Source organism: Spea bombifrons, chromosome 2 (genome assembly GCF_027358695.1).
Source record: "Spea bombifrons isolate aSpeBom1 chromosome 2, aSpeBom1.2.pri, whole genome shotgun sequence".
Lineage (NCBI taxonomy): Eukaryota > Metazoa > Chordata > Amphibia > Anura > Pelobatidae > Spea > Spea bombifrons.
Window position 1 is genome coordinate 117,027,739 of NC_071088.1, and position 17,624 is coordinate 117,045,362.

Sequence of the window (17,624 nt, forward strand, 5' to 3'; positions counted from 1 at the left end):
TTCTAAACACAAAATGATTTGGCTAACAAAACCTAGATAGGCTTCGACTTGTGTCAATTCAACCCATGTGCAATTTTTTAACCAAGCATACAAACAGAGAAACACTAAAGAGCACACCAGGAGTATTGTAATGCAGTCATACTTTTATAGCAAAATACAGAGGCCTCTAAATTTCCATCCCTATCCTGGACTTTTACCAAGATGGCGGGAGGAGGAGTATTTGCAATGTCTACAGACAAATTATATTTCTCCCTGCAAAACTCTTAAACTCTACCAACTATTTTTCATTGCAACAAACTATTTAAGAAACTGATAATACAATACTAGCATTAAATACGTTTAATGAAGAGTTGCATTGCAGAATAGTGTTTACTATTACCTTATTTTCTGGCACAGAGATTATCATGAGATAATATTACACCTGCCCACTGTCAACAAACCCCCGACAAATCTGGGTAACCTTTATTTGAGAAATGGGGTTTACAATCCCAGTGTTATAACCAGAGGCAGCAGAGGGATCCCACTTAGTCATCATATTAAGCCAAAATAGCCAAAACATGTTAATGTATAAAGCTAAAAACATTTGATCCTACAATACAGACACAATCTTTTCGAGATATATGTTTCTGTAAGTTAGTTTTGGAACAGAATTAGTAATAACATACAGAAGGCTGATATTAGAGCATCAGTCATAGTCACAAGGTGATGGTAAACACATTCACTATATTGACTTATTTTTTGAATAAAATATGTCGAAGCAATACTTTGACTTTACTAAAGGTAATGTTGACATGGAATGTTTCAGCCTCAACCCAAACTTCAAATCCTAGCTGCCTGTAGTTTCATAATAACATATCTTTGTTTTTGGTATATGCATCCATGTCACGCCTCTGTGGTCGTACAAACTGTGTGTGAAAACTTCCTTGTAAGCGTCCTGTGGCATTATCTCCCTATACAGCTGTCTTAATGTCAGCCATCCCATCCGTGGTTGACATTTTCCTCTTACACAACCTACTGACTCATTAGACACAATTGTAGTGATGCACCCTGAGACATCTTTTGAAGTTTTATATCTCTAGATGCCTAGCTTCAAAGAAAGACTCCTCTCATATATCTAATGTTGGGTTATTATTAATTACGGAACCTTGCAAACTTGCATCATGTGATCTTTCATGATACATATAAAATGAATGTGAATAGTTTTAACAAATTACAAAACAATGTGTAAGTGACCAATTCAGCCTCTGTTTATTGTATGTTTACATTGGGTGATCTAAAAGTCTTCATTACCCTGCACCGTTGCCTATAAGGTTTTTAACCTCTAGGGAAAAAAAATATTTGTTTTTGATTGAATGTGCAGACTGTCTGCATCTTAAGTGTGATATTGGACAAGCTTTTTATATGGACACTTGCCCCCTGTCAAATTGTGCCGCTATTAGCAATGTAGGGCTACCTGAAATTGTGGGCAAGCAATTAAGAGTTCAATTAAAGTAACGAATGAGAGTGAACTGTAATAGTGAAAAGAATAGAAAGAGTGACATGAATGAAAAGATGAATGTGGGGTAACAGAAACAAATGTGTGGCAGAAGTCTACCTGAGCAGAGGTCCAACACACAAGATACGGGGCTCTAGCCCATACTAGCTTCAACAGACAACTATTACCAATGAGACAGCAAGCAGGAGATAACCCTTCAATGTGTGCTATACACACAGCTTTCCTTCTACATATGTATCATCCAGTATTGTTAATTATTCTTCCATATTCTTATACCCACCAGCATCAGGGCTGCACGTGGGCGCTGCAATTGAGGTCTATACAGCAAAAAGACATAGTTTGACTCATTTTACAGCTCCGTAGGCGACCATGAGAGATTCTTTGATCTCCCTAAATGCCTGGGTCATCATCACTGGCTGGGATAGTGGGGCAGCTTGGTGGGACACCGTGACCTTCATCTTGTTTCAAAATGGAGACCTGGGTGGTATGTATTCCTGATTCCAAATTCTATAGACTATCTAGAATTGATTGGCTTTAGCCCTCTAAGTCACCTCCTAGAAACACCTATGTCTCTGAGACATGTCTTAAAACTGCATGTACCATACAAATGCATGAATGAGAGAGCGAGGTAGAACAATTATCAGGGAAAGGGTGATACTTCCATTGAATCTGAGTAAAAAGACATCTTACCAAAGAAAAACATAAGTGGAACATGAGCAAAAAAACAGATATATAAATATAATAAGTGTATGATTCATTTCGGTGGGGCTATGTTACAACCAGCCTGATATTCTTGTGTGAAGCATGCCAGCATTACTCCTTTCCCTGGTTAAGTGCGCTTAATTGTTTTCTATTCACATGCACTCTCCGCTTATGGGAAATATGCGTCCCTGGTCACTGGATCAAACAGCTATCTATCTGTCAGATCACTATATAGTTTAGCAACCTCCTGCCTAAACGTCATGAATGGGACACTTATCTGGTCAAATCTGCTTTAAAGAGCACCTGGCATTCCCAAATTATGAAAAAGACATCTTATTTACTGCAGTCTAAGAAAATCTGTCCAACTATTATTTTGTCTGTATAAATTGATCACATAAACCACCATTGTCCTAGTTGCTAAAAATACAGATAAATAATCAATATTTAAAATTTGCCATTTATGGGATTTTTTTTTCTTATAAATAACAAACCCTTTTTACCTTGGCCCCTGGGGAGTGTTTGTCTATTTACTGCACTAAATGGCAGCATGACATTAATTGGGGATGGTTGCTTCACTAACACAGCTCCCATAGGTTTCTACAACTGCCTTTTGTTCCTGTATTAACTCCTGTCTCGCAGCCAAAAAAGATGCTCTGTTTTATCCACAGTAATCTCTGGCATATGTCGGTCTATTCTATAAGCAAGGGACGTGTCATTTGGATGAATTGTTTTATAATGGCATTTTGTCCATTTATCCACCTGAACTACTTTTGTATGTCACAGAACGTTCCATAAAATTAAGCAAGAGGTTCATGGCTTGGTCCTTAAAATCTATTTACTTATAGTATGCGCTTATTTACTTGGATGGACTTCCTCCTGGCCTGAATGCCACCATCCCTCCCCTGTATAAAACTCACCAAAGCTTTCATAAAAGAGAAGAAAGACAGATAGGGGAATTTGGGCCCCAATCTTAATCAGGGTCACTTGGGAGGTATGAACTTTTGCTTACGTATCCTTTGGTTCATGTATAACTAAGTAATATAGTTGGTGTTCCCATTAGGGAGAGCCTGAGAACTGCAGATTCTGGCACAGAAGTATAACATTTCTTGTTTGACTTGGTATTTTGCAATGTGCCGAGCTATGCGGATGCCACTTTTACCTGCAGCAACTTGAATATTTAATTACAACTTTAAAAAAACATAATTTATTTTACATTTCATTTAAACAATGACAGATAATAGCCCTGTGACTAGACTTGTGCATTCTGATTCGTACAAACCTTATTTCGAATGAATTATGGCAATTTCTTAGGTTCTTATGAATCTCTGATAATGTCACGGTCCGGCTGAACTGCTCTGTGTTTTTACACTCAGCTAATGAATAATGAGCGTTGTGTCTGGCAGACTCAGCTGATGTTTAATCACTTAAGAACCAATGAAGTCCCAGGCACGTCACGCAAAAACAGCCAGTTAATGACCAATGGCATTAAACAAGCTCAGATCTAAGATCGCTTTGTTCTCTTAAACAGTGTTGCTATAATACCTTGAGCGATTTTGCCTCTCGCAAGATGGCGACACCATTTAAAAAAATAAACAAGTTTCCAAGAGGGTCTCTCCAGACATTTTTGACAACTAAATGTGATTAGTAAAATATAATAAAATGGGAAAACAATAGAGTAACAAATAAATAAATACAAATGTGGTAATATTTTGCCTGAATGTGGAATTTTACCTCCCAAACAACCCGACAAACCCATGCATGTTGCTGAACACATATTGTGGTGTTGTTTGACAGTGACATATACCAGGAGCTGTAACTTTATACCTGAATAAAAAACACAACATAAATTGCTACCACAAAGTTTGACAAAGAAAGGTACTAGAATTAGTGTATCGAATGGGTTAAAATACCAGCATTTGAAATACTTGGGGTGTCTAGTCTTCAAGCTTCTAATAATTGCTCTGATCTCCCAAGTCGAAACCAAAAAGAAAATTTCTTGGTCAGACCATGAAATGTAAGTAAAAAAGAAAAGAATAGACTGCTCACTGACATTGCTTTTCTCACTAAAACCCAATCTACCCCTTCAGCACAATTGATAAGACATAGGAAGTGTGTTGTCAGCCCAAGAAATGAGACATCGGTAGTTTACTGAAACTGGTTGCTGTCCAAACTTATCTAACATAGCTTCCTGTGCGTTATCGGAAGACGGAGAGCTTGCTTCATTTCAGAAAATTCAAAGCAATGGACATAGTCAGCGCCACGACATTTGGTAGGTGAATTCTGTGTTCTGTGGGGGTCTCTGATTAGTAGTTGTATAGTTATAGTTGCTACCATTTCGGATAATGATAGACATTAGAGAGTATTACTTTATGAGTTGTGAGACAGAGGTACTATCTATGATTAACTAATTCTATTGAGCAAAACAAGCACTTACTAAATGCCAAATTCAGCAAAAAAGTCAAGTAAAGGTGTAAGAGTATCTGTAGGACTTAAGAGACGAGGGGCTTGATTCCATTACCATGTTTCCAAAAACAATGTCTAGGATGGTTGCAAAATTTCAGTATGTGATAAAAATGTCACTTCCCTCGATGGATATACACCCATAGAAACTTAACATGAATGCAAAGTGCATTTGCTATCCTATTCCAATACCTTAGACTTAAAGCATGTTAAATTGGTATATAAGGGTTAATGTACCTGTGATATTGATATGGCAGGTAACAGGCCCTCACAGCCATTGTCCCGTGCTATCAATTCACCAAAATCACACACACATGCACTGCAACACTTCACAAATAACAACACAGGTACATTAACCCTTGCAAAGCCAAAATCAAAACAGGAAAAATAACCCTTGCAACGTGCTTAGCAGGTTTTTTTTGTACTCTATGTACCATATGTTTTTGGCCGTTTTTACCATATGTTCGTTTAATCAAGATTTTTTCCATGTGTGATGTACCCACACAAATTATACAACCTTTTTTCAGAAAAGAGTTCTTTTGTTTGAAACCACAGAAACATGCCAAAAAAAATGTGGGTGCTAGTAAGTAAATAACATTTAAGAAAATAAAAAAATTATTTTGTTTGTAATTTTTTCTTAGAATTTCGTCTACACAGTAGATAACGCTGATGAGCAATGACCCAATCTATGTTCAGCAACATCCCTTTTATGTATGTCTCATTTATCTTATGTATGTTAGAGATGTCATAATAATGGCTCAGCTTCTAATGACGTACCGGTACGTCCATATGGCCGTGAAGGAATTAAATATGTGTTATATGCATACTTGGGAACTCTTAGGATTTGACACGAGTTTCAGGGTTTTTGCCCGAATCTTAGGGTCTCAGGGTAAAAGGGTAGATTTTCAGTTAGACAGTCAATGCAGGTGACTAAATTAAGTGTATCTTGTGTAATGACAAGTTAAGGTTTCCATGAGGTCTGGGACATCAAAAATGTATTTTTATTAAAGTAAAATATTTCAAGAATCTCAGCTTATTGAAAAGTTCCCAGGTATTAACCAACACATTTTTTTATGAAATGTGTGTGGGTGTATTATATACAAAAGTGTCTGTTTGTGACAAATGTAATTTAAATCACCTCTCTAAATAATAACCCTCTATTGTGCTCTCTTTCTGATAGAATCTTATAGATTAGCAGCCTATGGCTGGAATCAAATGACTTTTTACAATAACAGGCGTTCATTGCACAACATTGTGTATTAGACTTGACTGCCAGACAGTGTATTTTCCAAGAGAAGTGGCTAATGGAGGGACCAAAATAGAACGGTCCTACCAAAATCTTTAATTTACAGAAGGATCTGTTTAACATAAATATATATATATAGCTATAATTACCAGACAATACCAGAACCAAGCCCATAGTGTGAATACAGAAAAATCAGGTTAGGTGAGCTTCACTGGCCCACACCCAGTTCACGAGGTAGTTCATGAAATCAGCATGGTAATCAAATAATTCTTCTTCTACTATCGCAGTGATTTACCATGTTAGTACTTAGTATTTATGCACATAGGAAATGGACCCCCTTAACTATGTGTTGTTCGTGGCATGTTAATTTACATATTCTGCTTCATTGCTATATTTGCATTTACGAAATACACAGTGCATATGTAATAAGAAAAGGAACACATATGTTTAGTACATAACTACAAAAAAAGAATCATGGGAATACATCAGTTACAGCATATTTGCAAATGATAAAGCATATAACAAAACATGCTGATTATTTTTAGTGGTTTTTTTCAATGTTGCAGTCCATTCACATTAGGTGTCGTATATTCTTCAGTGAAAATGACGGAACAACGCTTAACTTGGATACAGCAATGGAGTCGGAGGCAAGTAACAGCTGATGAGGATGACACTTTAACTGATATAATTGTTCTCCCAGAATTCATTTATGAAGATTTGGATGATGCCTTTTTCGAAGGTGACTCTTTAAAAAAAAAAGTTATTCTTACTTGTATGAACTTTTTTTGTGGTTGTAAGTGGTGTTGCGCAACCTCTTCCAAAATAGAAATACTAGATTGTTTCTTCAAATGGAACAACATTCTATTTAAGGACCAAGTAATATTTGATCTATTGCAGAAAAAAAGAAAATGGACAATTCCTCTGTTTTACCCTTCAATTCCGTATTTATATTTGTGAATTGACTTGTGGAACAAAATGCTATTGATTCTGAGATACAGTAAATCCAATTTATGAGGGCATCTTAAATATTATGCTGATGTGATGAGATAATGCAAACTTTGCATTGAAATTAACCACATGGCAAGGGTACCTGGATGGGATTCTAAATACTAAATATAACAAAACAATGTATTTTCAGAGAGATGCTCAATGGAAATGATCCAGGACTGGCTTCAGGACTGCAGGTTGGTCAGTATTACTTGAAATACATAAACTTTAACCTAACAACACAACAACACTAGAAGCTACCTATAATATTGTGGCACAACCTTAGTTATTGTCACGTCTGAGCAGCTTAATAATGTAACAAATATACCAGATCTGAATTTATGTATATTATGGGCAAATGTACTGCATCAAAACCCATAAGTAAATTAATTTGGTTTAAATATTCAAATATTACACACATCTATCTATCTATCTATCTATCTATCTATCTATCTATCTATCTATCTATTAGTCAGTCACAAAGTGAGTGAAAAGGTAGACCTTCTAGAAAACCTATTTAAAAACGACATGAGCTGGCATACTATTTGTCCCTGTCAGCATATCATCTCAACTCATAGTTGGGCAATATTGCTTCTTGAGCAAATTATTAGAGCTTATAGAATTTGCTACAATGCATTATTTCTCAATAAGGTTGATAGTAAATGACTTGCAAAATATTCTGTGGCCAAAAAAAGAAGCAACATTAAACAAATATTACATCTCAAAACAACAGTGAAATCTCCTTTTAATTACATGTTTTTTTATTAATTATTATAGTAGCCCATCCATGGAGAATCCATCTGAAGACAAGCACCAGCCTCACATCAAAGGTATTAAGAATAATAGCTCAAAATAACTGAATAACTTGTCAATGGAAATGACTGCTCTTCATATTTTTTGCTTAAATGGAGTCATCTTTAATAATGTGACTTTTGACTCCTTAATTATTGGAAACATTTCTGCAGCTTTCATTGTTTCTCTAAAGCACAATAGTTGCACTCCCTTTGGTCTTCCTCTTCTATAGGATCTCAACATGTTTTATTATGTTTGTGCTGAAAAACAATAAATTAACTAAGGAGGGTTGACAAGGAGAAGAGGGGAGCAATTGAACCCTTGGCTGCTCTATCTTTTTTATATGCTTTTCTTCGATTTTCATCTATTCCTAATGGGGTGCCTAGTTAAAACCAGGACTAAGGTGGCAAGTCTAGGGTGGTGTTGTTCCTCCACAAAACAGGGGAGGAAGGAAGGTCACCCCCTCTCGGGCCATTAGGTCCCCTGGGGTGCCATGGCTCAGTGGGCTGGTTACAAGGGAGATCTCTGCTCTCCCCAACTATGAAGGCTATGGTGATATTCCACGAGGTTAACACTTAAACGAAATATTCTCCAAAACAAAAAGCACAAGCTGGTGATAGCTTTGGAAAATGATTTATTTATGCAAATAGTTGTGATGGCAACAGTTCCTCTTTAAGGATATGCTTTTTAGATAAAGAGTGTTTACTAAGAACATGTTCTTATCTGTTGTCAAAGTCTGTGTCTATGATAAAACAAGGGTTCATGATAAGTGAATCATTATATGCTGCAAATCATTTTATGATGAAGACAGTTTTTTGACTGTGCCCCAGTGCACAAAGCAAGGTCCATGAAGACATAGTTTGCTGACTTGGGTGTAGAAGAACTTGACCGGCCCCACAAAGCCCTGACCTCAACCCCATCGAAATTCCTTTGGGATGAACTGGAACACTCCAAAATCATGTGGAAAGCCTTCCCAGATGAGTGGAAGCCGTTATAGATGCAAAGGGAGGACCAAATATATATTAATGCCCATGGATTTAGAAAGAAACCCTGGAGTCATAGGCGTAAGGGGAACATGACCCTGCCAGCACTACAGGACGGTGCACATGGTATTAGGGCAGGAAAGGGTTAACTCAGCAAGGGTTAGCACGAGGTGAGAATGCACAGGGAACGAGGGGGAAGTCACAAGGAACGTGACTGTAGGGGGAAGGGGACAGGGCTATAAAGCCCCTCTAAGCACACGTGCAAGGGGCAATTACTGAACACCACAGGAGCAGTTTCCCGCCCGCCCTCCCTCTTTTTGTCTTTTGCTTTGTGTTTCTGTGTTGGCTTTGTGTGTTTTTTCTTTCCCCCTTTCCCTCTTTCTTTTTGCAGGATCCGTTTCTTTGCTGTGGCGGAGGAGTTCCCTGGAGAAGTTTGAATGATAATGGGAGTGGCAAGTTGATGGTTTTGGTTAGAGGTTAGAGTTAATGCCCTCCCTGTACAGGATTAACCAAAGCGTTAAGGTGGAGCTCCCCTATCCGACCCGCGGTCGCTTGGGCGATTGTGGTATCCGGCGGAAGGGGTAGTGTGAAGCCATTGTTTTGTGTTTAGGTTGGGAACCCTCAGCTGTTTGTACACAGGTGTACAGAAGACTGTATAGTATTTATACAGAAGTTATTATTAAAGTGTTTTTACAATAATTTATAAGATGTTAAATAAAGTTATGTTGAGACATTTGTTAAATAAATGTCTCGGCCTTTTCTAAATCCAATCCTGCTGGTGTCTGTCTTTTATTTCGGGTTTGAGAAATGGGGAACCTCCTGGGTATGGGCAGTGCAAGGGTCATGCAATGTCACAAAAGTCCCTAGTGGTGTAATGATCAGGTGTGCCAATACTTTTGTCCATGTAATGTTTAAACATACATGCATCCACGCACACATGCACACTGTAACACCATACACTTTAACATACATGCACACACAATCTAAAAGAATACATTTACATATACACAAAGACACTCTCTCTGATAATCTATTAGCACCATGAAATATGGGGCTGGCATTCACTTGTTTCCAGGGCTGGCTTTAATTACCAGTCCGGCCCTGACTTTATTTATTAAAACGGTTTAGCTGCTTTTAGGGTGCATCCAAATTGTAGGTTTAGAGTAGTGGCTTCTATTTCAAGGGTTAATTAGTCAGTGCTATTTTTTCAGTTGTTGTTTGTCTGCATATGTCGGTAGATGAATTAAAACAGAATCGGCACAGCAGAAATCTCTCTCTCTCTCTCTCTCTCTCTCAATATTTATAGATATACATTTATCTCAAGATGAACCTAACCATGTTAGAACCATCCCCAGGCATTCTCTCACTAATGCAGTGTTAAAAATCTGTTCTCCACAGGTCCACACAGTCAAGTAAACAGCTTTGAAGATGATTTCAATCTGGGTGCTGAAGGTAAATCTACACCATAAAAAGATTGATGTATGCATGAATGAAAACTGAACCGCAGCCATTTGAATACTATGATTGGGCTCTTTGTTATGTGATTTTTTATCATATAATGATGTAACGTAATGATGTTCAGTTCTATAGTAGCTCCTCATTTTAATTAGAAAAATAATTTATAGCTTATGTTAAGTGTCAGCGCAAACAACCATGTAGTCCTTTCATGGGGTAACATACATACAAGAAGAAATTATCGGTGCTCAAACCCAATCCTTCAAAATTCATACTTTTAATAAACACGAGATTTAATGAATATATTCTGGTGCCTTCATGGATGAATTTACCTTTAGCGTGACCCTAGGCCTAACCCAGGGCAGTGCGCTGCCCTCTCCATGCCACTGTCCTTACTACTGGGTGTCTGAATATGACATAATTGGGGCATTCCCTTCCGGTGGGTGTCTGCGCTGAAAAGACCCGGGAGAGACTGTCCAGTGGGGTCAGTACAGGGGAGATCAGAGGGAGAAACAGAGATTCTTGCTCTTCCAAAAAATAAAAAAAATAGAAAAAAAAATAAATTTTATATAATATATATATATATATATATATATTAATTAAAATTAAAACAAAGGAACATAATTTAAATAAAAAACATTATCAGTGATGTCACCATAACTTTTTTTTCTGATGAAATATGCTGTGAGAGCATCTCATAGTAAATCTGGTTCTTACATAAGTCCATGTTAAAAAAACTAAAATTTTCAAATGGTGAAAGTTTTAGCTCAAATGCATAATGATTGTTTATGTTTTGCTTTTCTTTTTAGCAATATTATTGTTTGACAGCTTTGAAAGCAGCTCATGGTAAGAGAGATTACAAGTAATACCTCAACATGCATAATTAGATCATTCATAATAATGATTTATTGCAGAATACAATAATATTACAATTATACATTACTGGCCTTTATACGGTCAGGCCTGCATTCAAGGCACAAAGACCTACCTCAAAAGAAAATATACATAAACAAAATAAACAGTTAATGACCACAGTTTTATTAACAAATAGACCATACAGTGTTCTTGCCATATTAAATTCTTATAATTTACTTATTAAGCGCTAACATATTCTGCAGCACTGTACAATACATTACAGTGTATGTGTGTGTATATGTGTGTATGAGATGGTCAGTGTATGTGTATGGTCAGGTGTGTGTAAGAGCAGTGTAGGTATTCGTGTGTTTGTAAGCTGGTGTGTATGTATATATATATATATATATATATATATATATATATATATATATAATGTGTGTGTGTGTGTGTGTGTAAAGGCAGGGGTGTGTGGTGAGGGCAGTGTATAAATGTGTATGTATGGACAGGCGTATGTTAGTATGTGTAGATATATATATATGTGTGTGTGTAAGGGCAGTGTATGTATGTATATGTCTGTGTATGGGCAGTGTATGTGTATGGACAGGTGTAAGGCACCTACCTTAAACAGCTCCCGGCCGTCCTCTTCTCTTCCCCGCCAGAAACGCCGGCACCGCAGACTGGAACTTGAAGCAGCCGCTCGCGCACGCGGCCGCTTCATGAATATTTATGAAGCTGACCGCCGGCTGGATTCCGCTGCGTCGCTATGGCGACGCAGGACGCGATCACGTCCCAGACGTCGGGGAACGCCCCCCCGGGCTATTTAATCCTCGAGCACAGTACACACAGTGCTCAGTTATACTGATCCTATCCGTATTACGTGAGCTCCCCCGTATCCTATATATATTCATATATATTTACCTTGTTCCTGATCTCCCGGTATCCGACCCTGGTCTACTAAACGGCTTCCTGTGTTTCTCTGGTTTCCTGACCCTGGCTCTCCCTGCTACTACGTGTACTTCTGGCATCCTGACCCTGGCTATCCAACCCGACTACGTGTACCTCTGGCTTCCTGACCCCGGCTATCCAAACGGTTCCTGTGTACCTCTGGCGTCCCGAGCCTGGTCTGCTAAACGGCTTCCCTCTGACCACTCGTGCTTACAGTTACACTACCAAGTGCCCTGTTACCCTCACCAGGCCCCTTGCGTGTGTTCTGTTTTTGAGCAAGTGTGTTCCAGTCCTGCATACCGGATTCCTTCTGGTAAGACAAACCTTACAACAGGTGTGTGTAAGGGCAGTGTATATGTGTGTAAAGGAAGGGGTGTGTGAGGGCAGTGTATGTCTATACATGTGTGTGTGGACAGGCATATGTTAGGGAGAGCTGACCCACTCAATCCAAGCAGGCTTTGTATATAACAACCAATCACTGGTAAGGTACATCGCTTGCCATGATTGGCTGGTTGTTGTATACTGGGTAGAGGGGTAGTCTTATACGGTGAGTATAGCCCAAACTCTATATTTTAACTGGAAAAGATGGGGGTCGTCTTATACGCCCAGTCGTCTTATATGCCGGAAAATACGGTACATTGATGTCTTAAATGTTTCTACTAACAAAGAAAATGTGTCTTTAGGATGAGGAGCTCTCGTTCAAGGGCCAAGAGCTTTAACCTGAATAACAGTATGACATCTGCCAGAACCACCAAGACTTGTTCCAGGTACTGCATGTTCCTGTGTGTTAATTACAAATTACAAAGGACACTGGTCTGCACATGGTCTTCTGAAAACATTGTGAAAAGGGATCTTTATACCAAAAACCTCAAGGTATAAAAGAAGAAAATATTGCTGATAGATGCTAAGTCATTTCAGCGTACTTATTTTCATCGTAGTAATTAAGAGGGTATGAAAAGCATAATATGCATATATATAGTATAGCTGGGCAAAGTAGCATGGGCAGACCACTGTCTGGCACATGAAGAGTAGAAGACTACAAGATGAGATTGAGCAAACTTTGGAGTTGCATCTAATACATGTTTTTATTTCTGTGAGTGTTTCATTGAATTCAAATAAAGTAACTACATTCATTTATACTTTTTTGTCTTGTCATAAATTTCTGAAATTGACATTTTGTTATTTAGACACACAATAAAAATGATATGTTTATATACTGTATATTATATATATTATATCATATATCAGCATGAGCTCCACCTTCCTTGTTTAAAGTTATAGTGTACAGTGCTTTTAGTGGCATTTTAGAAAACATTTGCTACTTAGCGAGTTGACTTTACATGAATTATTGAATTATCAATTTGCTTTTGATAAACCATTCTACTATTTTACCCAACCTGCAAGTAAATTTATCAATTCATGTTTTAATCATATTATAAATTTTCCTGTATAAATACCAAATATGTGTTTTGGGGGCATAGTTTCTCTTTGCTGAAAAAAAACTTTTTTTATAATAAAGTTTTTAGAAACAAAAACTATCAATTGCTGATTCTGTAAGCTTTAATTCTTCACCCAAATGACATAATGATAAAATACATTATCAATGATGTGTGGGTGACATTATACATGACATCATGAACAGCACCAATGAATGTCAGCCATCTGCTTGCCTCGATATCGAACAATGTAAAAGTGAACTTTCTTTTTATCAGAATACAATTCCTATCTGGTCTAGGTCACTATATGCAATTTATTTTAGACTAGTTTTTACTTAGTTCATCTTAAAAAGATTGCCGTTTCTTTTGTCGAAAATCTGTGCAACTATGGAGTTTTCTGAAACATGTATTCCAATTGTCTTATAACTCATTGTTTCACCTACCTTTTTTATTTTTCTCAGTGTTTCTGACATACTAACACTCTACCAGGAAGACCCAGAAGACATTCTTTACAACCTGGGATTTGCCATAGAAGATCCATGCACCACACTAAAGATTCCTATAAGGTTCTTCAGCTACCACTCCCACGCATCAGGAATTGATTTTAAAATGTTTATCCAATCCCAAATGCAGAGAATGGAAGTAGAAAATCACACATTTATACAAACATGTCAGGTAACATTCTAATATATATATATATATATATATATATATATATATATATATATATATATATATATATATTGTATATATTATATGGTTGGGATTAATAGAGTGCTAAGGTTTGTTTTCAGATATTTTTTATGACTTTTTAAATGCATACAATAAATCATAAAAGTGTTATCCTTTTTGTGGAGAATGTTTTGAAAATGGAATACTATTTTGGAAAAGGAATTCTCAGGGACCTTCTGATACTATGCACACACCTATCCAGGGACAGGGATATAAAAATGCTATTTTTGTGAATCTTACAGAAACTGCACAAAGCTACGATAAGCTAAGCAATGTTAGTCTTTCTCTATCTGCTTGCTCTTTTCAAAATTGATACACTGTTGCTCCCAATTATTATAATTGACAGGTGCCTAGTGGACAGAATAATTAAATACTCCCAACAGTATACACTTGTTTTGAACAGGTGGTGTTTACCTTATTTGTTGGTGAGGAGTGAACTTGGAAATATAATTCAGTAACCGGTATTATTATTTTCTTATATATATTGTATGTTGTATATATAACATTATAAAACAGAAATAAAATGGTTGTATCTATATACATATACACTATATCGACAAAAGTATTGGGACACCTGACCGTTACACCAATAGAGACTTTTATGACATCATATTCTAAATACACAGACATTAATATGTAGCCCCCCCCCCCCCTTGCAGTTATAACCGCTTCCATTCCTCTGGGAAGACTTTCCACAAGATTTTGGAGTATTGGAATTTTGGGCTCATTCATTCAGTAGAGCGTTTGTGAGGTAAGGCACTGATGTTGGATGAGAAGGCCCGGCTCGCAATCTCCAGTCCAGTTCATCCCAAAGGTGTTTAATGGGGTTGAGGACAGGGGTCTGTGTGGGCCAGCCAGGTTATTCCACACCAAACTCATCCAACCATGTCTTTATGCACCTTGCTTTTTGCACTGGGGGCACCGTCACGCTGGAATAGAAAATGGCCCTCCCCAAACGTTTCCCACAAAGTTGGAAGCATAGCATTGCCCTTCCTTGGGCAGCTACAAACCAAGACCACCACAAATTATTATGATTTGAGGTTAGATTTCAATATGCCTTTTAATGATTTGCCTTTGTAGCAATATAACCATATCAATATTTCGATCAAGATATTTAGATATATAGTTCAAATATCAAGAAATTTCCAGGAAAGTGTCAGGAAACTATAACTAAAACCTGCAAACAAATCCCTCAATTGCCCTGATTTCTGCACCACCCAGGTTAAAAATATTAAAACTCATATACAGAGAGCTAACAGAAGAGAAGGTGGCTGCCTGAAAATATTTTTCTCTGGAATGACACGTGTAACATTAGTGAACACTTGCTAAAACATCCTGAAAAACATCTGAAACTCTCCAAGTCAATATTGTGTGACAGCTCCGCTTTTCTAAGAAAACAGTTGTCATCAATATAACAAGTTCTGTTCTTACACGACAGAGAATGATGGATCTCCCATAAACAGTCTGCACTGTCTAATAGCTGTATTGTCTTGTGTTATAACAACATTGATTTCTTCTGTATAAATGTCTTAGCAGTGAGTCAATGCAGTAAGTGAAATATTTATTCCTAATCCCCATCTATTAAATTAAATCGTCATAAGGGTGGACTGTTTTCCACAACATTCAATAAAACACACCCTTTTTTGTAAAGGTTGCGCAATAAATGTGTGGACTTTTTGTTGAAGAACAAAGCATGTCAGATGCTACATTTTATATAGAAATATAATATACAATGTAATGACTAAACCTAATATACATGTCTGAGGAACGTATACAAAGAATAGCTACTTTTTATAACATATTATTTTACTATGGGTAACTTTTAGACCCGGATTTGTTATTCAGAAACTGCTGCATGTGGCAGAACTCAGTTTGGAAGCTCTTAGTGTGCATTGAGCCCTAAAAAAATTGGAACCCAGTGGCTTCTTGTCATCTTCCAGAAGAGCTTCCCAGCATGGCGGTGGAGGACAGTCAGTTCCTCTATTCTAGGGTGAAGCACTGAGGTCTGTGTGTCTTCTGGCACAAAGTTCTCTGCTTTTGCTGACCCCAAAAGAAAACACAGAGAGCTTAGGGCTATGACACAGTGACCCTGTCCCCTCGTGTCCCTGGCAATTTGTAGGAGTAGGAGAAGAGATATACGTTCTGGTGGAGGCACAGGTCTTGGTGCTGCACAATGGACCCTGTGACCCCTATTCTTACATAACCGTGTAGATGGATAGTGGGGTCTTAATTTGGTACCCAGATGAGGGCTATAGAGACACTTTTAAAATGGCTTGTTTACAAGAGTCCCCTTAATTCCAATTTAAATCTGGTTTACAGTTAATACTGCAGTAGAAGATCTAGTTATGTTAATAAGGAAAATGAGCTCACCTCTGTGCCAGCATATGAGATAATGTTACGTAACTTGCTTTAAACATATTTTATTCTATGAAAGCCTGTTCCCTTTAGTTAGAAACCACCTATAAGTATTATTTTGTGCATAATTGGATTACCATCACAAATCTGTCATACAATAAGGGTTTTACTCCAAATAGATGGAGGGATTGGGTTAACATCCTCAGTGACAATACATTTATTCATGATGACCTCTCCGGAGAGTGGAATTTAGTAAAAAAATAACTTAATGACTGTCCAAATCTCAGAAAAATTACCTCTATCGTAGATTCATGGATCATGTATTTCAGATCATTATTTTGGCTCAAGGCTAGACTAAAATAGGGACATCTTGGTGGTGGGAGAGAGTCTCTGCACTAATAAAAAGTTATAAAAAATACAATGTTCTCAGTAATTAGCGATCTAAGCCCTACAATATGTCCCCACTAAATATTTTAGTAATTAAAACAGTGTTTAATCATACCTCCCTAGAAAGTTATTGTTTATTTCAACACTTACCAATCCCACTAGGCACAGGGTATGCCTTCTCATATTAGTTTTTTTATTTTACTATATTTAATCTCTCATCAGACATGTGAAGGTACGACACCTGACTAATACTTGGCATTTTTAAAAGTGCCGTATTTTGTTTTTTCTCAGGTCAAGAAAGATTGAATACTTTGTCTAAAACACTTTATTATGTACTCCCATGACACAAGAACACACATGCAAGATCTCGCCTCCAGGTTCAAGCACTGTAATTATGTTGATGTTACCAATATGGATACACCTTAATTTAAAGAATATACTTCCTTATATGACATGTTTCATTTTCAAGAAGTGTCTTCATAGTCCTCAAAGAGCTTTGAATTAACTGCAGATGGAAACATTTGTGGGAGAAATTAAACATCTGTGTAAGTGAGAAATATTTTATTTGCCCTACCTGCATGGCAGGCATCTAATAAAATATGTGCTGTACTGCATTTGGCACAGTTCCATCACAATAGCATTCCTTTTTCAGAATGATCTATTAGTTGATGAAATAGAAACCCAACTTTTGGATGAGGAGTCAGTGAGTAATGTTTATAAATGGGCAGATCTATTATTTAAGTCTTCTGTGTTTGCAAGTTCGATGCTGGCAACAACCATTATGCAATAATCAT